The sequence below is a fragment of the Emydura macquarii genome, unplaced genomic scaffold (assembly GCF_026122565.2).
Source record: "Emydura macquarii macquarii isolate MOO-44397 ecotype Brisbane River unplaced genomic scaffold, CSIRO-AGI_Emac_v2 contig_1253, whole genome shotgun sequence".
In the NCBI taxonomy this organism is placed as follows: Eukaryota; Metazoa; Chordata; order Testudines; family Chelidae; genus Emydura; species Emydura macquarii.
The window spans coordinates 88,934,509-88,957,503 of NW_027131390.1; the positions used below are offsets into that span (position 1 = coordinate 88,934,509).

General features: G+C 37.8%; 1 long non-coding RNA gene across 3 annotated transcripts in view; it reads left to right on the top strand.

The window, feature by feature from the left end:
• LOC137154203 (uncharacterized) overlaps positions 1–22,995 on the top strand; it is a 316,079-nt gene that overhangs the window by 208,164 nt on the left and 84,920 nt on the right. For 2 of the 3 annotated variants that reach the window (XR_010920144.1, XR_010920145.1), the window contains exons 4-5: positions 18,402–18,460; positions 20,529–21,643. This is a non-coding gene — a long non-coding RNA (uncharacterized lncRNA). Of the gene's footprint in view, positions 1–18,401; positions 18,461–20,528; positions 21,644–22,995 lie in introns of those variants that run through there. The other variant, XR_010920146.1, reaches the window with a different exon arrangement.

Consider the following 22,995-nt stretch of genomic DNA (forward strand, 5'->3'; position numbering starts at 1 on the left):
TTGCTCTTCCCCATCTTGTTCTGCTATGATCAGATTTTCTTTTACATGCTTAATTGAGTCTTTAGATATGCATCCACAACTGTGTGCAATCACAGTAATTGTGCACACACACAATACACACAATACACATATTTTGCATACACAAAATACACAAATAACAAAAACAAAAACAAAAAAATTGTGATACAAATCCAGGAAATTACATGCATTCAGCCAAATTCTATTTGCAGAGGCATGTGTATGTCTGGTCTTTGAATGGGTATTGAATCTGGCATTTTCCTCCTGATTTACCCATTTCAAAGAAAGGGAAAAAATGACCAAATGGAATGAGTGAAATAAAGTGTCAAATGAAAGACCATCAAATGTGACTGATTTTTCTCCCCTTTATAGTTCTTCACAAAGTTAATATACTTTATGGCTTTTTTTAAACATATCATTTAATATTTTGGTTTTTTTAAGTCAATCAGTATGAGGCAGCCAACATTCATGAGGAACCCTACAATAATAAAGTAGTTTTCCTATCATAACAAACTAATTTGTGTGCGTGGTGGAGGAAAATAAATTTCAGAAAATGCACAGCTTTCAGTGTCAGATAGTCAAGGGGTTAATATTATAAACAGTGAGTGAACCAAACTATATTAAAACTTTATGAAAAATACATTGACAATTCCTGATTAAATTACAGCGTGCCAGTCAAAACTTATTTTTTGTTTTTCTTTTGTTTTTGCCACAACATTAAAACTATTTATATGCAGGATTCATTCCCCCCCACCCCTAAGAAAACATTAAGTAAATCCTTCCCTCAAAGTTTATGAAAAATGTATTATATAATTAATAGTTAATACTTAGAAAAACTTAATCTTGGATAACAAGTATTTGAGTGTTTCCCTGTGTTGTGCTGGTTATCCAACTAGGTGATCTTATTTTGGCCTTAAAATATACAAATCTCAGTTTTATGTACTTATCAGTTTATGGCAGTTTTGTCATTGGAGCACATGGAGCCCCACATTATCCCATTTTTATACAACATTCACATCTGTAAAATTTAACAGTGGTGTTTCCATCTTCCAGATGAAGGATGCAGGTGGGATCAGCTGCACCAGTGGCCCAGTAATGCACATTCTAGTGGGAGCTCCATAGCAGCACTAGGCACTTCAGAGTAAGATTCTCTGATTTTAGCAAGCAGCTAGAGTGGAAGATGAAAGGCACTTTCAAAATGACCTTAATTAATAAACACTTCTACAGCTAAAGAACATTACACTGTTGCAACTAAAATTTTGGCCTAAGCCAACCATTGATAAACATATAAGGGGGGTATACAAATGTGTTAAAGGTTATAATGCATTATTTATAAAACAAGGGAGGTGCTGGCCAGACAAGGAGGTAGCACATAATTGCCCTGAAATATTTAGAAATGAGAGAAAAGTGTAAAGAGTAAATACATGAAATCAGATTACCAAGTACCTTTGCAGCATCAGGCACTAGTAGCATTTGTTCAACCAAGGCAAGAACATCGTTTTCAAATATAGGTGGCTAAAATTAGGCTCCTACATTCACAGTAAGGTAGCTACTCATAAATTTTGCCTGCTGTTTTCAGAGGTGCTGAACATATTCAGCTCAGATTGAAGTTTGGATACTTATTTATATTTGTGCTCCTCAGTATGGATTTAGGTGATCAATTTTAGTCACCCCAATTTGAAAAAAAATTGGACAGAATGTTTAAGGATAGTACAAGATATGCTTGTAAAATGTGTGCATTCCTATTGTGCCAGCGATCGCTTGCACATTTGTAAATGTAAACATACACGCTTCTTGCATGTTCCTTTGAAAATCTGTTCCTAACAAAATCATTGGCTTTGGCAAGCAAACTTGGAAGGGTGGTTCTGGAACAATTTCCACTCTTTATGAAGTGTGCAGGTTTGGTTTTTTCCACTTTTTTTCTTAACATACATTTAGCTAATTAAAAGAAAATATTTTCTCCTATTGATTATTTGACTTTGTAGATTCTCTAGTTTTTAAGGCAAGAAGGGAACATTTATGGTCATCTAGTCTGATCTTTTGTGTAACACAAGCCGTTAAATTTCACCCTGTGAAATTTCTGCATCAAGCCCATAACTTCTGGTTGAGCTACAGCATATCTTTTAGAAAGACATTGTCTTGATTTAAAGACATTGATTGATGGAAGATCCACTGCATCCTTAAGTTGTTTCAATTAACTCTCACTTTGTATGCCTTATTTCTAATCAGCTTTCAACCAGTGGATCTTTTCATGAGTTTTTATGCTAGATTAAATCTCTTCCTCAACTAGATACTTGTAGATCGTGATCTTTTCTTGGATAAACTAAATAGATTTAGCTTCTTAAAACACTCATTAGAATGCATGTTTTCTAGACCTGCAATCATTCTTGTTGATTTTTTTTAAACCCTTTTCAATTTCTCAACATTCTTTTTGAAGTGTGGACAGCAGAGGTGTGGGTGGTGGTAGTCTATATCAAATGCCTAGATGTTCCTTTTTACGGCATCTCAAGAAAATAATGAAATGCATACATGCTCCATGTTCTTTCCCCGCACCCTGCTCTCCCCCCCACCTTTTAGTGTTTATTTTTGTCTGCTGTGCCATGGACAGAGTTCTTGTTCTATTTTCAGAAAAAAATATTTTTAGGGATAATTGTCGTGATTATATTTAACATGCAGAGAACTGAGTCCTTGTGCCATCCAGTAAAAATGTATTGCTTCTAGTGATGGAAGATGCATATACAGTAGATCTGAACACATCTCAAGAGGTAAAATAATGTGACTAAGCATGAGTAGTTATTGCAACTAGACAAGGTGACGAGCTGAGATCTCTGCTTATTATATAATTTTATTGAGGTATGATTATATTGTCTGTTCGTGTTCTCCCCCATACTTCCCCTTTCTTTTTCTCATTAACCTGTTGTGCATTGTCATAACCTACTCCTGATTCAATACTTGATAGCATGTGGGTGGACTTCTGTGCCTGCTCAGGACCCTATTGACTCTAATGGGACACCACCTGGGTGCAGCAGTCCATCAGCACAGACAATTTCAGGATCAGAGCCCTAGGCTGTGAGCTCTTTGAGGCAGGAATTGTAGTTTTACTCTCTTTGTGATGACTACTTCAGGACCCTCCTTGGTTGGAACCTCTAGGTTCTATGTAACACAAATAATTTTGGATCCAACTTTACTGAAGAGGTGTACTCATTGTATTGAACAATACATCTGGTAGTAAGTTTTTTGTAGGATCATTGAGTCTCTTGTATGTAAATATATTTTTTTTGTTGGTTTTGGAAGGAGATCCTCCCCCATACATACTTACTTATCAGTAGTTACCTGCACGACACCTTGTATGTTAACCCTAACTAACCTGGTTTCCAATATTAACTATGAAGTTAACAGAGAAATGGTCACTTCTAACTGCATGGTGTGATGAAATTTCTATCGCACGCAAAGCCTGAAAAGGTAAATTAGGCCAATTAACGTATAGGCTGCACCTGAAGGACAGCCAGAGTGTGCTTAGGCCTAATTGCTGATGAAATCCAGCTGGGGGAGGAGCTGAACTGGGTTTATACAGAGAGGTATTTGGCAGCAGAAAGAGGCTTCAGGGGAAATAGTCTGCAGTCACTCCCTGGGAGAAGGGAGGTGTGTTTGAGGGCTACAGTATCTAGTAGCCCATGGTTACTCCCTGGGAAGAGGGAGTTTAACCTGATAAACCCAGAGAGAGGGGGAGCCAGAAGATAGACCTGAGAAATAGGAAGGAGTCCAGGAAAAGAACAACATGGTCTGGGAGAAGGCAGATCAACATTGCTAGAGATAGGGTCCCTGGATTGGAACTCAGAGTTGAAGTTGGGCCGAGGTTCCCCTGCCAGCCACAGAAGGAGTGGCATGGTCATGGCAATGAAGGGAAGACTGCTATTTTTGTATGAAGGGACTTCGATACCTCGGAATGGGAGGACTAATGACCTGGCCAGATGGCTGAGTCATGAAGAAGGAGCATCCCGAGTCCCAGGGAAAGAGACAGATCATGGGACAAGGAATCAATAGAATGGGGCATCAGATTTGGAACATGCTAATCCTCAGAGCAACCAGGAGGAGGTGCTCAGTGCTGGGTGGACTCCAGGACAATGAGGGAACACTCAATCATATGCAAGTCTGCAACTTGTTTTTCCTCTGCACAATTCACCTATCTCCAAAGCAGAGGGCACTCAGTATTGCTGCTGCTCTAAATATAAATGCTGCATCTTTCAAATATCACCACACTTTATAAGGAAAAGAGATGTGCAGACTTACAAGGAGGTAAAGATAAATGAGGCAGTTTGGTGTATGATCTTGGACAAGTCAGTTTTCTTTTGTTTACCTACCTACCATGGGTGATATGAGAATTAATTCATATATGTATATGCTTGGATATCCTAGTGCTGTGTAAATCCGGAATATGAACATTTTCATCCATTTTGTCAAACCAGGCTGGGCAGGGGAATGGAGATTGAAATGAAAAATGTTCACTGTAAACATGTTATGTATATCATGTTACTACAGTTTTGACCCATTGTTTGAGGCCAAAAGTTATTTCTGAGAGTGAATCTTTCTGCTGGCAAGGGAATAGAGTGGAGATGATCACTGAAGAAGGCAGTGGAGTCAATCAGCTGAGTGGTGCACTTCGATTCAGTGCCCTACACTGCATATTTGGTGAAGCTCATTTAGCTATGCTAAAAAACAGCTCTCAGAACTACAAAAAACACAACAATCATTTGACACAGTAGAGCTAAGTTATAGCACAATTCCTGTTCAATATGTATTGCTTTTGGTATAGTCACAGTGATAAAATTTAGTCTGTAACTCTTCTCTATGTTATGTCTGAACTGCCACTTTAAGTGCTAGAAACTAACTATGGAGAGTTGGATTTTGGAATTCAGTAAATGCAAAAAAGATAAAGGTAAGAACAGTTGTGAAACTGCAATCATGCAAATTGCAACAATGATGTCAATATAGTGAGAGAGGCCTGTTATCCAGGTTCTGCCAGGTTTAACAGTGTGACTGCCCTATCAGAAGAGAATATGAGTGCATTCTTTGGCATTCAAAAGCATGATGTGCATTTAGAAAGAAAGGTGACCACCACTGGTGTCGTTATGTGTTTCTGCATTTGGTATGCCTGGATGTGGACATGGGACCCTGTAAGCAGCAGACACATTAAAAAGGGTCCACCATAGAGCAGAGTGGGCTTCACAAAGTGAGAGCAGCTGTGAAAGTTGGCATATTGTAATACCAAGGGCTGCCTACCCTCACAGATGAGGCTGGCATAAGACTACAGGAATGAGTATGGGATAATACTAACAAGGCTGAATTAATCTGCATATATTACAATGAAAGAACAGAATACTTGCATAATAACAAATCTGTAAAGTACGTCCAAGGGAACACCTTTCCTTTACTGGGTAATGAGAAGGCAGCTGTGAACATTTTTGGCAAAAAGTACATCTGCAGACGTGAATCACCCACCAACCATTGTTCATTCTTCTGTTGGTCTGAGTACAACTTTAGTGCTGAAGGAGATATTGTCAAAACTTACTCTGGGCAGCATTATGGCACACCTTTGTATTCCACTTCATGAACCTGGAGGAGATAAAAGTAAACCTCCCATCTGAAAAATTATGGGACGATGAAAACATTGTAGAGGGCCAATATTTAAATTTCCACAGGCAGTAAGGAGGGATGGAGAAGATTGATTATTATTATTAAATTATTATTAAAAAATGTTTCTGTCTGAGAAAAACTCTCTCTTTTCCTCCAACTGTTACATGATATTTTTTCTGGCACTGTTAGACAAGTAAAATACATATTTTAAATATTTAAAATGTACTTTAAATATGTCCCCATGAATATGCTGGGCGTGCTCATTCAGCCACTTGCTCATTATATTATTGAATTCCTGCTTTGGGATGATGGAAGTGGATAGAGAAAAGCTCAAGTCAAAAGAAAGGGAAAAAGACAGAAAGAAGTATAACGCCATCAGCATTGTTCTTTTTTTATTTTTAGATCTAAAAGATTTGTTGCGACTTCTCTTCCTCTAAGCCCCAAACTTCATATACTACATCTCCTGGGGGAACCACAACTGGACCATTATCAGAATTGTTTTGATAATGTTGTTCTAGCTTTGGACAAGCATTGTAGAATGCTTATAGAAAATCAGAGAACCCACCCTCAGCTGTGCATTTAGTGAAGAACATACTGTAGGTGATGCCTTTAGAAAAAGTATCTTATAATACAAGAAGACAAACTACTGATTTGGAATTGATATGGTCCCTGTGCTTCACTTATGTGTAAGAAGTTTATTTGATCCCAGATCCAGGAATTTAACCAAACAGGCAAATAATTACATGGCAATAAAGTGAAGAAACTAGGGGAAAAATCATCAAGATCCCTGTTGCAGAAAACAAGAGTATAAATTACAGAACAAATGACTAATCCTGAAAATTGAAACCAATGTACTAAATAAAGGACCATTCATAGAAAAATCCAGTATTAATACAACATTAGGTAAATGATTATGCAATGAAAAGTAAGGAAATGCAGAATAAAGATAGAAAATTCACCCATAATGCTGACCTTTGTGCTTAGTCTTTTAAAACTGATTTCTTATCATATCATTAGAAATTATTTACCAATTAATATAATCACAATATAAAAAAAATTGGAACCCTACATGCAGTAAGACAGAGCATAGTATGTAATATCTTTAGATTTGGTTTGATTTTTAAGTCTAAAACACAGGCCAAGTTTTTTAAATACATCTTTTTAATGCTTTTTATGTGCTTGATTTCTCATACTTCAGGCATTCCCTGAATTTTGAGTGCTTGAATTCTCAAAACCAGCACTGCATTAATACTAGTCCTTTGTGCAGAATTTCTTAACTTTTTTTAGGGAGAAATTATAAATATCACCAGAGGAACTTATGAGTTCAGTTTTTGTTTGGTTATTGACTAGTACTCAACTTACTTAATACTTTTATTGCATATTGTGTATTAAAGGTATAGGAGTAAAATTTTCAAAAATGCCTAGGTGACAACTAACAGCGTAAGTCAATTTTAAAAATGTAATTTAGGCTCCTGACTCATTTTGGTGTGTGTGTTTTTTATTATTATTTTTTAATTTCACAAATATTTCAAAAACTGTTTAAACACCACTTAATTACTTGGCATAAGCTAATTATAGCAATAATAATAGTAGTTGCTGTATTTATCAGAAAAAATATAATACTCTTTTAATCTAGAAGCACTCACTACAAGGGAAGCTGTCATCTTGTTTATCATGTCCTCTTTTACTAGGATATACTGTAATAATATTTTATATTTATAAAGCAACTTTATCTAACCCCCAACATTCCACATATCAGATTATTTTACAGGTTGCACCACTGACCTTTAGCAGTCTCCGTATGGAGAGTGGCAATCATCCAGCACATAGGGTCATACATAATAGGAAGGAAAAATCTTCTACATGATAATGGGACAAACCCCTAGTCTTGCTAAATTAATCTTAAATATCTATACTAATCAGAGAGGGCTTTATATATAAATACCTTGTCTTAAAAATGCACACACAACAGGAAGTTGCATGGAACTTAGTTTATCTACTGGGAGAATGAAGACTAGCAACAACATTACTGGGATTGGAACCCATGTATCTGGGGAAACTAAATATTTCACCATGAGAGTTTGGGTCACTGAGTCATCTTCTCTGGTAGAATTAAAAAAGCTTCATTTCTATGGAGGAGAGCTCCCACTATAATAAATGCAATAAATAAGGACCAAATGCAGGCATCCTGAGCCATTCCTGCTCAGGCACAGTCTTATTAGCTTCAATAGTTCTGGACTGCACCCACAATCATACTTGTTACAATGGCAGTCTTAATGAACGCTTTGTATTCATATATTTTTCAGATGCTGCACTAGAGGCATGCGAAAAATAATTGCACGTAACAAAATTTTATTTATGCACCAACTTAAATACACTGACTAAACATAAGCAGGACACAGATGCTTAAAAGAGAAATTTAACTTTTTTTTTTTTGTAGCTTCTTCCCTTGACCCTCAGTTTGTCCCATGCAATGCCAGATATGAAACTATACCATTGGCATGAAAGTTACACCTCGAAAATCTGTGGAGGATTTAATGAACAGAAAATCTACCAAAAGAGATGACTTTGATAAACAGCACTCACTCTCTCACTCTCTTCTCTTCTCTTCCCTCTCCCATATAAATTCTATGGACACACAATATGGAATCTGAGCGTTCAACACAAACTTGTGAATGTTTGGAATATTCCACAAGGTGCATTTCAGAAAGTTTGAAAAAAATACTGAAGATACATTAAGATAATTGCAATAGTCTAATTAGACTTTCTCCTAAAAAAGGTTTGTCTTCTAGTGGTTTAATTGATGAAGGATTTTAAAAGGGTTATAGAGAAACAGTTACTGTAATCAGAGAAGAAAAAGTGCTGAAGGTATCATGAAGCCTCATAATTAAACTGAAGCTTACAGCTCAATTAAATTTGAGCATCATTATGCATAAAACATCAGTGGGCATCAGGAGTCCAATAAAAAGAGATGCTATCAATGTTAACAGCCAAAAGGTAAGACGTAATATAGATTGGACAAAGTCTTCCAGATAAAGTCAAGGAAAATTGTCAATAAATTTGAAGTACAATCCGAACAGTCTCTAATACGCTGATTAATATGTATTTGACATTGCAGATATAGCCATTGTATGACATTACATTGAGCACAGGTTTATGCAAAACACAATAAATTAGTTTTTGGGAAAAAAATATACATGGTTGATTTATCTGGTACAAACAAGAAAGGTGGACACACCTTTGACTGCCAATGCATCACTCCTAACTTTTAACCTTATGCAAGTTTTTTATATTTAGGCTTGAAAGACTGACCTTGATTTTGATTCTCAATTTGTTTTTGTGAAGCTTTAGTGATTAGTTATATAACATAGTACTGCCTTCTGTGTCAGTTGCATATAATCATGTAACTCTTTTCTAGTGTGTGGCAAATACTACATAAATATGCAATAATCAGTCAGATTACATAGAATTGTAAGTATATTTAGTTACCTTTGTTTAGGGCTGTTCTTAGTAGCCAATTGTTTTGCATTAAAGTCATGTGCATGTTACAACATGTTTGCTTTTATGTACCTCAAGGGAGTTGAGAGCTAGAAAGCATTAAACCTGTTATTAAAAAGCTTTGTAACAGAAAGGGTGGCACAATAGTTCAAAGATTAATGAGATTGAAACTTCAAGTGTTTAGATCTTTCTCTATCAGTTTTAGGTCTAATTCTATTTCAAAAGAGATGCTAATGATTTTCTTATGGTGTAAACACAGTTCAAGCATATGGTCAAACATTAGTGTAAGTATCATATATAGGAAAAATATACATTGGTAGAAAATCCACGTGGTGGAAATTATTTCATTGTGATGTTACATATATATTTGTAATAATCTTTAGCTTTTTATGTCTTTTTCTCTCAGAGTAGTTGCTTACAATAGCATCAACTAATAAATTAAGAACATGTTGCCTTTTACAATCAGTGTTTGGTAATGGGAAAGTTAAGTTAATGAGTGGTAGGAAATGTAGTGAAGTAATGTTCCTAGAGGTAATAGAGTATCACAGAAAGAGAGAGGAAACCTTGGCCTGAAATGTGTTTCACACAGATAGCATAACACTCATTTACTGTCAGATTAATACAAGTAGGTTCCCTTGTCCTTTCTTTTTGCTGCATCTCTCCAGGATAAGTGTAGCCTGGATTGATAAACACAAGTGCCCCACAGTTCCACTTAGGGTGAAACATGCTACTGGGGGGGGAATCATCCAGAGATTTAGTAATGTGTAAAAATCCACATATGGTATGTAAGGAGGGATAGGTGTTGCTGAGAAAAACAAATTTGGATCCAAATTCTTCCATCAGACACGTGTGCAACTCTCAGTGATGTGAATAGGAGTTATATGCTCATATTTAAGGGCCAAATTTGGCCCATTTGTTTGAATGTCACCCATATTTGTCTCTTTTCAAACACTGGTGCAATGAGGGGGGTAGAGTCATGCAGAGAATAGGGACCCACATCAGATGTTCTATTTGATCATGCCTTAATTAGCCACCTCTTTATTTGCTAGTGAAAATGGAGGTGCTCAAGATTTAACTAATTAAGAAGGATCTTTAATTCCATGTAGAAATTCCTGTCTGATTTAGGAATATTAGTTAGTCTTAAAGTGAAATTAATTGTTGCGTTTAAGTGGCACTAAACATTAATTTAGGTCAAGGGAAAAATACTCACTTCTTATATATGAACATCGTGTGTGTGTCTGTGTATTTTAAATTCTGATTAGAGATAGTACTAGCATGGTTACCACTTCTGAAATAGGTGAACTCTTGGTACAGATGAAAGAGAGTGGTAGAAACATCAGCAGTGGATGCAACCAAAGAAACTTGTGAGCACCTCTGGGGGAAAGAGAACTATGTAGATCACATAACACAGATTGGATTTCTCTCAGACCTTGCCCCTGATTTTAGTTAAAAATGCTCTAGAAGCCCCTTTTGCTAATAATGGACAAAATTCTGGTTGACGGCTGTATTTCAGTGGATGCCAGAAAAGCAGCAGACCAACCAGGCACACACAATGGGATTTTCCCCCCAATTTTGGGTATCCACTAACCCTATGTAGAAGCCTCTCCACAGGCCAATGAAGATGAGGACCGAAATCCTGACCCCCTGAAGCCAGTGGCAAAACTCCCATTGTCTTACTTAAGGGCAGCATTTTACTTCAGAACCATACAGAGAAATTTTAGGATGGGTACAGAGGGACATAAGGCAAGATCTATGTATTTCAGGGCATATGCACTTTGTTGCCTAAAGAGTCAGCTTTTGAAGCTCTTACACATGTTAACTTCTTACTCTCTTGGAGTATTCTTTGTGAATAAAGATATCAGAATTCTTGAGTCAGCTTACCATTAAAGAGCATTTGGGGACCAATTCACCTCTGGTGTAACCTCTCTAACATTAAGAATTGCAGCAGGGATGAATTTGGCCTGTGGTATGTACAACTGTCCAATGTTCCAAGTCCCTTGATACAAAACTATGTGTGCTACAATACAATTAGAAGTGGCCATGGAAGGATTGTTTTTGAATTTGACATATTTTATGTTAGCTTTTTGTTTTACCATTAAAAATACACAGGATATTAAATACAAGAAAGAATGTAACAATAATGTCAAGGGTCTCACTAAACCAACAAAAGCAAGCAAATTCATAAATCCCATAATCTGTCCCTTCCTAAATTTTGCAGTATATACTTTGATACCTAATATTCTGACTATATTATAATGCCCTGACCTAACTGAGTTGAAGTGCCCCATATTTAATTGTCAGGGTTTTTTTAACCTTTCCCAGAAGATGCTGTGAATAACCTGGAAAAATTGTTATATTGAAATTATATATAAAAAAAAATTTCCTACCCCCAAGCCAGTGGGTATTATCTTACAGCTGGGAGGTAGAAAACATATTGGTTGACAACATTACAATATTTAAGAACCACATGGAATTGTAAAAATTGGAATGAGTCCTCTAAATCTTTTATAAAATGGCTAATCAGCTGATCCTTAACAACTGCTATATACAGTACAGTGATCTTATAATTCACAGCTGTGGGTTCAAGCAGTGTTCTCCAAGGATGGTTCGTGGAACAGGTTGGAATATTGGAAAGAAAGGGGAAAAAAAAGTCAAATTCATCTTTTCCTTTTAATTTTTTTTCTCATTTTAATGTTCCTTGTCTTGCAAGACTGAAGGAATCTTAACCTTATCTTCCTTGATAGAAATGAAAAATCTCAGTTAGAATATACCTGGAGCAGTAATTATTATACTTATTTGCTGTGAGAATTTTCTCTTCCACCCCCTCCACACTATACTTTGCAAAATTAAAAATTAAGAGCTTTGATCAGTGTTGAAAGAAATCAATGGTTTATTTTCCGCCATCCCTTCTTTTAATGATAAACTAACAATGGTCACACAACTCACTAGTGCATTCCAAAAATTTCTCGCTGTCATCATAAAAACCTGACTTTAGCAGAATCTGTCTGGCATTGGACATAGCCCGAGTGACCCTAAGCTCACACAGAGATCCCTGGTGATCAGAGAAAGAAAAATACAGTAAAAATAGAGAAATATGTAAACTGCCTAAGTGACAGAAAAATACTCTCTAGAGAACATCATTCATTTCTTTTCAGTCTTTCACAACTGTCAGAGGTACGAGCTCTCTGAACTTGTCTTTTATTTCTGTTTAACAGGAAACACAGTGGAAGTCACTAGTCACTTTAAAAGTCAAATTAATGAGAAACCCAGGTCATTTCCCCCCCAGTTCTACAATTACAGCAGTACATTTCCACTATTTAGACAACAGGCACAATTTAACCCTTTCCAGTGCCGCTAGATTTTGGTGGTGATGAACTTCTCTCATCAGACTTCTGTTTCCTAGGGAGCAGATAAACTGAAATCAGAGATTCTGTTTCAAGGTCAACCAACAAATAAGGTTTTCTATAAATACAGACAAGTTTTAATGAAGTCTCGCATGGAGCAGAAGGAAGTGCCCCATTTGTTCTCTCTCTGTAGTCTAAATACCAAATGGTTCAGTCTCAATTCCCATTTTCTCATACTATCCTATAAATGTTAATTGGGATAAAACCAACAGGGTTTTGCAGAAGGTTAAAATTGTTTTAAGCAAATTACTCTGAAAACAAAGAATTTAACCGAGATTGATAAATTCTACCATAGCTGGTCGTAAACCCAGCTGAAAAAGGAGGAGAGTTGGTATAAGGCTGGCAGCTGGCTGTAAAAACTTTTGCCAAAGAAATCCATGAAATAAGTCCTTTATATGCCTTATATGAACTAGGGCATTCCCCAGAAGGGAAGAGTAGTGCCCTCATCTGAGTGCTACTTCAAGGGCTACTGCATCGTTCTGGATAGATGTAGTCAGAGAGTTCAGAAAATAAGATTTGCATCCTAATATGTAGGAAATAGGGTGTTACCCTCCACTTCTAAGTTTAAGAGAAGGGTTGGAAGACTGACACTAGATGGGTGGATGTCATACATAAGAATTTGTTTAGCAGTAGGGTTTCTGAGGAACTGCTTTAAGACAGACTGGAATGGAGAAAAACTCAAACTGACCCCATATAGGTTGGAGTAAGGCTAGGAGAAGGAGACTAAACCTTGATAAAGGATGGCCAGCTTTTGCAAAATTTGATGTTTTTCTTAAAGCCCCAGCTTCTGAAACCAGGTGAATTCATAAATCTCAGCTTTCATTAAAGAAAAAAGCACTTCTAGTTCTTGTGGTTGCAGAGAGAAGCTTGAAATGTAAACCCTAAATAGACCAACACCAGAAGGTAAATAAAAAAAGACACAGTGTATTATTTTTCAAATGTCATGATTTTTAAGACAATCTCATTATGTTTTAGGGCATGACTCACAATAGTTTAACTCTAGAGGCTGGAAAAATTAGTCTTTGTTTAAACCATCTTGTAGAAGTCTGTAGCAAGGGTAGCAGTTTCTATTAAATTTGTTAGGACTTTTCAATAAGAGGGAGAAATGTAAATAGAGTGCTGCTTCCTCTTGATCAATTAAAGGTAAGGGTGCATCACAGTTAGTTCCTGGCCCTCCAATCAGATATGCTCATGTGCCCATGTAGAACTCCAATGTGGCTTTTAAAAGGCAGGAAGGTCTGTGCGCACATATTGAACTGCAGGATGAAGGGATCTCAAAAAGCAAGAGGACTATTCTCAGGCTTATGCCTCTGCAATGCTTTGTATTAAATGAATGGATGTACAATAATGGGCAGCCCATATTCTGCTGTCATATAAGTCACTGAAACTATATTGACTTCACTGGGGCAGCACTGAGATGAATGAGATTGGAATTTGACCTGACATCTATCCACACTAGAAAAGAGTGTTTTCTGGACATTTTTGGATTGAAAAATATAGTATCTATGATTCTCTTATTGGAAATATTCCCATAGGCCTAATATAAAGCCACAGTTCACATGTAATAAAATCCTGTAGTTTGAATGCAAAGGATTACATAGGCAAAAATCCCGTTGAACTCAGTGGGAGCTCTGCCTGAGGAAAACCTGACTAATGAGTGTGCAGGATTTAACCTATAGTTCAAGAACTGACTAAAGTGTACTTTAGCAAGAACACAGAGGATCTCTACCCCCCAACACTCCCTACATTCCGAGGATCATTAGTCTGAATATCTAATTCCTCACTGTAATATGGTAGCTGGTCCATGAAATGAAACTGGGCTCAGCGCCCCTGTTCCAGTCCAGGTGCTCCCAGATGGGCCAATTAAGAGAAAGTGGGACAGCAGCTGGGGGTGACATGAGACCAGGGGTGGTACAGCAGACTGGGTCAGTCAGGACAAAAGAGGAGTAGGAGATGAGAACGTCACAGACAAAAGAGGAGTAGGAAATGAGAGCGTCCAAAAAGAGAAGTTCCAGGAGGGTAGCTGTGTTAGTCTGTATACAGCAAAAACAACGAGAGTCCTGTAGCACCTTAAAGACTAACACATTTCTGCAGGCATAAGCTTTCGTGGGCCCCGGGGAAACCATGTGGGATTCAGAGTGGAAAGGCGGTGGGACTTCCTGCTGAGGGGAAGAGCAGGCTTCGGCCCAGAAGGAAAGGCTGGTGTAGCTGTTTCAGCAGAGGGACAGAGGATGACTGACAAAGTGTCCAGGTCTGGCAGAAGACTCCAGGATGATGAGAATTAAGCCAGGTTTTAAGACTACATGGAAAGGGGTGATGTGGACATTGTTAAGGGACTTTTGGTTCTAGACTCTTGCACTATGGCTTTGTGAATAAATTCCATTGATGGAATTGAAAATCAGCTCAGGGGCGCAAGAGGGAAACTGAGGTGAGGGGCCAACTTTCAGGGCTGCTCTGAGGCCATGAGGGGCATCTGAGAAGAGGCCACAAGCCTACCCTCACACTCCTCTGGAAGATCATGATCACAAATGTGATTCTCATTCTCCAGACAGGTGGATGAAGAAATAGGCAGGTAGTATGGTGAGTGCTAACCTGCTCTTTACCTTAGTTAGCAAGTTTTGTTCCCTCACAAAGTCCCTCCTCCTGCCCATATAATCAGCTATATCGCATTGTACCTGGATTCCAGCAGCCCTGGAAATGAGAACCCCATGGCTGGTTCACAGTCCGGATCTCCTAAAGTGTGTAGTGCTTCATTAAAGACTACAGAATTCTTGTAATTGAAGCATGTGGAGAAGCATGCTAACATTAGATTAAGCCTATTTTGCATTGAGTAATTCCACTCCATTTTGCTTAGAACAACAAATAACCCCAACTTTAATTATAACATTTTACAGGCCTATCTGTGTACCATCACTGTAGTCTTGTATGCCTTGCAAACATTAATAAAATTAGCTTTACAGCACCTTAAGAGGTAAATCAGGAAGACATGATGTAAATATTTCAATCTCTCTTTGCAGCAGAACTTTCATTTCCCTTACACATATGCCTTTTGTTTGTGGAATTTGTATTTATTAGTCCAAGTTTTCTTTAAAACAAAACAAAATGGTAATTTATCTAGTTTATTTCTTTCAAAATTGTGTTCTTAAAGTACATCTTGCAGATAGATTATCTGTCCCTCACAGCAAAACCTCACAATGGGAGTCTAATAATTGCTCTTTTTCTAATTTCACTAAATGAGTTATAATTATTTTATGTCTGTTTTATGGTTACTGAATAGTATTAACCTAAGCTCTAATTATAATATAGCTCTCAAAGAAATGTATGGACACTGAATTGATGGACTGCCAACTTATGTAGGAACATCACATAAAGCAGATATACAGCTAATAGTTTAAGGCGTACAATGTTAAAATTCAGGGACACAACTCATTTATGAATAAATAACAGGGTGTAAATTCATTGACTATTTTTTTGTACCAGAGCAGATAGTCAGGAACATGCACACGTGATTAATACATATAAAAGTGAATGTACAGTTAAAGACAAAAAAATCACATCTACTGATGTGATTGGAAGCCTTGATTACAAATTGCTAGTAACATCATTCATTTTATAATAATAATGAATAACATTGTCTATTGAATTATGACTATTTGTAGCATCGGACAGTGAAAACACTGAATGAATGCTTTGTTACAAAATAACAAAACATAACCAAATATATAATATATTTGACAGGTGTCCATGCAACATGTTGCAAATCACAGTAATTCTTACTTTGTCATTTAAAATTTGTTAACAAAAGGAAATATAGAAGAAAATGTATTGATATCCAATACCATTCTATAAACACAATTTACAAGTTTGGTATTTGCTGGCAAATAGAGAACCTATTTTTTTTCCAAATAGAGGAGTATATTGTTGTATCCTAGATTTTGCTGTGTAGTAGTGATAGGCAGTTGCTGATTTTTAAGAGTAGCTACTAGAATCCTAAAGATAGTATAAACTTAGTTTCACATTACATACTCTATATCAAAGCAGAAGTTTACTCTCCAACTAGTGATGGAGGTGGACAGGGAAGGCCCAGAGAAATATAATCATAGACTAGCCAGAGAAAATACATCCTTTGTATATTGAGATTAAAACTGGGTTTCTGCAGTTCCTATGCTTTCTGTGGTGTTGTGAGACCAGAGGATCTCTGTTGGTCCTCAGACTAAAGCAATGTAAAAGGAAATACACTGGGCAATATTTTACACTCAGTTATATCAGTGCCATCCCACTGAAGCTGCACAGTTGTGACAGAGGGCAGAATTTGGCCCATTTAATCAGGAGGAATGTTCACATTCAGGCAGTAACAGGGAAATCCTGACCCCCAACTTTATTATGTAGAAAGGCCCTCTACACAATACAGTGATTCAGTGCCACTGTGGGGGGGCAGAGGGAAGACAAGAATTGAGGATATGTGCAAAGGGTACTCAGTCACTGTGCAGCATGGAGACTGTATGTCCGCAACGATGACCTGTATGACTACATACAATGGGAAGTGTGTTCATGGTGCAGCAGGACAGGACAGCTCATCTGTCATTACATGAACAACCAGTATTTTCTCCCATCAACATCCCCAATGGAGAAAGAGTCCAGGCAGCCAAACTGTACATGGAACAAATCCACAACAACTTCATGGTCTTAAGGGGAAGTTTTCTTTCCCTTCATCTCCCATTGATGCTGCCAGTAAAAGGCCTAAGAATCAGGCTGCCAACTGATTTCCAGCAGTTGAGCCCAACTCAATATACCACTGAGTCAAAATTAGGCGTCACTTAACTACTTTTAGCTAAATTCATCCCTATGTAATAGAACTGAGTAGTGTCTCAGTTAAGTAGGAGACATTACCATTGACTAATATTAAACTAAATTTGTTTTATCGGATATGTTCTGTTTAAGCATGTTGTCATTTGTCAGCTGTGAAGTCTGTCTAGATTTGTAACTGTATTTTAGAACACACAGCCATCCTGTATGCAGCCTGTTCCAAACCAAGTCAACACACAATGTTTGAAGTCCAGGCTTATACCTTTCCTGCAGCTGCACTTTATTGATAACTTGAATAAGACTTAACAAAAATGTGAGCCTCAGACTAAGCTTGGATGTTCCTAGGGTTTCCCCTGCTGGGTGTAAGGTGCTCCCTGCATCCTTTTTCCTCCTCAGTGCACCTGTACAATGTGATTTAAAGGGTGACCACAAAAATGTGCAAATAAATGACTAGTATTTCTAATTAATTTCTTGACCAGATTTAATAATAATCATAATTTGGCATGAACAGTAACTACTTTGGAAGCTGACTATTTGTCTTATTATAGCAAGAGCTAATACCAACAGTAATATGAAACATGGAAGAAGTCAAAAACAGAAGGACCTCAGATATAGGCTAGAATTTCCACACACAAAGGTAAACCATCACAGTTAGACACCCTGAATATATATAATGTACATTTGATCTTGGGTTTAGATTTTAAATGCCAGTCCTAGGCTTAGAGTTTAAAAGCACTGTTTGAATTAGCCTCAGACTAAACAAATTAAATGTTCAAAACACACCTGGCCCTTATCTTGCCAACAGCTAAACCTTGGAGCATGAGAACTAAATAAAACTGATCAGCCATTTCCTGGGCACTATGTGAATTTTCCTGTTGGTTTATTTTTTAAGACTCATTGTTTCTATCTTAATTACATAAAGGTCCACAGATTCATTCTGCTGTATGCAATTAAATATGAATTGTTTACTGGATTTAAGGGGGCAGGGAGATTATACACTTTTTATTTTTAGTATTTCTCGTATCTGCTGTTTTTGGACAGAAATTTCAAGCAACAGTTCTTGGAAAACATATGGAGAAGCACACTGAAAATATTGTAAGGTAAGTTAATAGTAGTAGATGCCAGGATGTCTGGCTGCTGTTTATTCTCAGGAGCCTTGCATTCTTTATGTTTTGAAATTATTCTATTGTAACTATTTTCAGTTTAGTTTAGTTTGGCAATATATGCTTGTTTCTAAAGGTATCTGCACTTATTTGACTACAGAAAATATTTACTTTTCTAAAGGGCAGCTTAACCTTTGTTTAAATTTGAGGTGAGCTAAAGGTCATTGTAATTATTTGCTGTATTATTTGTGTGTCATCTATGAAGACTGCAGATGCATTGCCCAATACTAGGAAACTGCTTTAAAAAGCCAAGAGAATCTCAAATTTTGCAGCCAGCAAAATATTTGATGGAACCAATCACTGTTACAGATCATTTTCTAGGTTTTCTCTTGGACCCTGATTGACTGAAAGTGGTTGAGGTCAATGTTCCAATTTCCCAGAGAAAGGGAGAGAGATGGACAATTTAACATGGCAGCTACCTCTACTTCAGCCTCCTGCTCTACTTTGTTTTTTATGGCCAGCAGCCAGGAAATGGGCAGAGCAGGTTTGAGACTTTTTAGGAAAGAGCTGCAAGCAATCATAGCAGAAAAAAAAAAGAACAATGGTGATGTAGAGAGGCTGGCCTGAAGATGATTTCAGGACAGTGCCACAATGTTTCTGCTGACAGAGCCCACTAAAAGAACTTAGAGAATCACTGCTTAAGATGGAGGAAGCATAGAGTCATAGTCATAGAAGATTAGAGTTGGAAAGGACCTCAGGAGGACATTTAGCCCAACCCCCTGTTCAAAGCAGGACTAACCTCAGCTAAATCACCCCAGCCGGGGCTTTGTCAAGCCACAGCTTAAAAACCTCTAAAGATGGAGATTCCACCACCTCCTAGGTAACCCATTCCAGTGCTTCACCACCATCCTAGTGAAAAACTTTTTCCTAATATCCAACCTAGACCTCCCTCACTGCAACTTGAGACCATTGCTCCTTGTTCTGTCATCTACTACCATTGCAAACAGCCTAGCTCCATCCTCCCTGGAACCCCCTTTCAGGTAATTAAAGGCTGCTATCAAATTCCCCCTCATTCTTCTCTTTTGCAGACTAAAGAAGCCTAGTTCCCTCAGCCTCTCCTCATAAGTCTTGTGCTCCAGCTCCCTAATCATTTTTGTTGCCCTCCGCTGGACTCTCCAACTTGTCCACATCCTTTAGCATACTAATTGGAAATAAGCCACATGTCCAAGTTTGACACTGGCAAAAAGGGCTAATGAGTTTTTTAGACATAAGCAGGGGAGTGATGAGTAGTAGGCAGATGATTTTATCCTTTTAGATAGCATTGCTGAATGATACTGAAATACTGCATCTGGTCTGATGTTCGCGTTTTAAAAAGTGTGCTGAAAAATTGGAGAGGATGTGGAGACAAGCCACAAAAATTACTAGAAGGATGGAAAACATGACTTACAGTGAGAGAATTCAAGAGATCAATTTGTTTAGTTTATCAGAAAGAAGATTGAAAGGTGATTTGATTACTAAAGGGCTCTATCATCTAACAGAGAAAGGCCTAACAAAAACTAATGTCAAAAATTAGTTAGGCATAAGGCATATTTTTAACCCGTGAGGGTGAATTAACCACTGGAACACACTACCAAAGGAAGTAATGGAGTCTCCATTTCTTGATGTCTTCAAATCAAGAGTGGATGCCTTTCTGGAAGATATGCTTTAGTCAAATACGAGTTATTGGCTTAATAAAAAGGCATTGAGTGAAATTCTTTGGCTTGTGTTATATAGCAGGTCAGACTAGATAGCCTAAAAATATATGAATCAATGGATGACCTTGGAACTTCTTATAGAACCATCAGAAGCAATGGCAGAAGGGTTGAAAAGACTGTTCACTTCATCCAGGTGGACTTGGTAAATTGCAGAGTACTGGCACACTCAGTTCTCATACTGCAGCAACATTAAGACCCATGACATTTCTGATCACTTTTACACCTTTTTGTTGTCTATTGATTTGCTTGACACCAAAGAGATTGGGATGTTTGGAACTGGGATTTTGACTTCAGCTCATTTCTAATTTCAGTTACATCCAATGTTATTTGAACACATGGATTTAAATCCTGCCCTGGTGGCTGCCTGGATTATATAGCAGTCGGAATGTTTGCGTGATCTGAATAGTGCAACCAACTAACGCCCAGCAAAAATTGCAAAGGCATGCTGAGATTCTGGTATTTGAGGAAGAGGACTTGTCAAGGGTTAATAAAAAGAGAGAAGAATGAGGAAACGGAGAAATACTACAGTCACTGCTCCTAGGCCATGGTCATCTAGCAGTGATTAAGGTTAGCACTCAATCAAAATTATGGGTACAAGGAAAAGGATTTGGTTATGGTAGATCTTGAGGAGGTAGAAAGAAGCATGGGACTCTGAGTAGAGGGCGAAGGACACAATCTCACGTTATTGTAGTTTAAGCCTCACAACTGCTTGGTACTGAACTGGTAAACTGCTTGGTTTATCCTAATAAAACTTTGCTGTGTGCTTTGTTCTTAAAGCCAGTAACTTTCCCATCTTCCAATAGTCAGAAAACATTGCTGGATCCTTAAACAATCAAGGATGGGGTTTCTCCTACTGTTAAAAGATGAAAAAACAAAGCTTGGTCTTGATTCCACCAAAGTAAATGGCAAAACTTCCGTCTATTTCAATTGGGGCAGGATCAGACCCATAATGTGTGAATGGGGTTTAAGGGTATCTTTTTGTAGCCTATGCTTAGGATGGGAAAAGTGGCTGAGATACTTGGAGTGTCTTCTGCTTTCTTTTGAAGGAAAGGTCTAGAATCTTTGTGTAATAAGGGGTAGCATCAGAAGTTTTTGTCACAAATACAGGTTGGTGTGTTTTATTATCTCAGAGTGAGATATTAATCTCTGATAGAGAAGACAGTGCTTCTGTCATTGGTAGTATAGATGGCTACATTTAGTCCCAGTGGATGTAATTCCCACAATGAAAGCCCTGCCTTCTGACAAGATCACCCTTGAGTTTTGTCTGTGTTGATTTGTTGCAATGTAACTGGACTAATGCTTACCATTTGTAAAGTGTTATATTACATAAATAAAGCTGCTGCTTCCATCTTCAGATAATAGCATACAACTGAGTTAATATTAAGGGGAATATTAAGAGGAAGGAAGGATGGAGAACAACATACTAGTGTTAAATTCCTGTATTTATATGTTTGACAGATGCCTTGTGAGCTCCCCACCTTGTAATACCCATGTACCACTATAATCTGTAATAGTGTGATGTAAGGTTTCATTTCTGTGCTGTTCAGTTCTAGGACTCTAAGCAAAAGAATAGCTGCTATGCCATTTGTGTAGTGCTGTGGTTTGAGTTGTGGTCCAATGAATAATGAATTCTTAATCTTGTTTGGGACCTAACATGACACATTTGGCATGGATACTGTTCTTTTATTATTACTGAGCAAATGTTTAGCTAGGATTCACGTAAAGCAGTGGTTCTCAACCTATTTACCATTGTGGGCCACATATGCAGCCCTCTGTGTTATGTGGGCCACATCCACACATTATATATACTACCTGCATGGCCATGAGGATGTCACATGGGCCGCAACTGTGCTGATTGGGCCACGGGTTGAGACCCACTGGCCTGAAGTACTTCCATCTATGTTAAAACTGAAAAAAGTCTTAGAATCCGCAAGAAAAACAAATATGTTAAATGGTTTTCAGCAGGTGGTGTTCCATTTTGAATGCATATAGATACACAACTCAGAGAGGATTTGTGAAACTGATAAACTCAAGCAACCCAGATGTTGTTTCATGGTCCATCTACTTAGAGGAAATATCCCAGATTACTTTGACACTGGGGGAAAAAGGGAAACCATGTAAAAGAATGCATTGGTGTGCATTGTATATTACTGTGTGCCTATTCTGTAGCTGGGAGTGTGCATCCCAGCCTGGGTAGACAGAGACATGCTAGCTCTGCTTGAGCTAGCACACTAAAAACAGCAGTGTGGACATTGAGGCACTGGTGGCAGCTAAGGTTAGCAACCTGAGTACAGATCCAGGAAGTTAGGCGGGCTTATAATTGGGTGGCTAGCCCATGCCACTGCCCACGCCGTAACATCCACATGCCTATTTTTAGTGTGGTAGCTTAAGCAGAAGTAGCACGTGTCTGACTACTTGGGCTGGGAGGCATGCTCCCAGCTGCAATGTTCACATACCCTAAGTGGCCAAACAGTGTAGTCCTTGTTCAGGTACAAGTTCCACTGAAGTCAATATAATACTAATACTTTGACTTTTTTATAATGAGGTACAACTGCAAGAATTTGTGCTTCAGTGTTCATGCTTGTGGAAAACAAAGAGTGTTACCCTACACAACATTTTGGACAGCAAATGAGGAAGAATACTATATCTGACTGAAATCAGAAAAATAATTGAAATTGTAATATCCAAATTGTGCCTTGGTCAAAACATGACTAACACCTCTATTCCTTGGGAAATGCAGCATGGTATGTTTAATGACAAGTGGCCTGTCCTATCCAG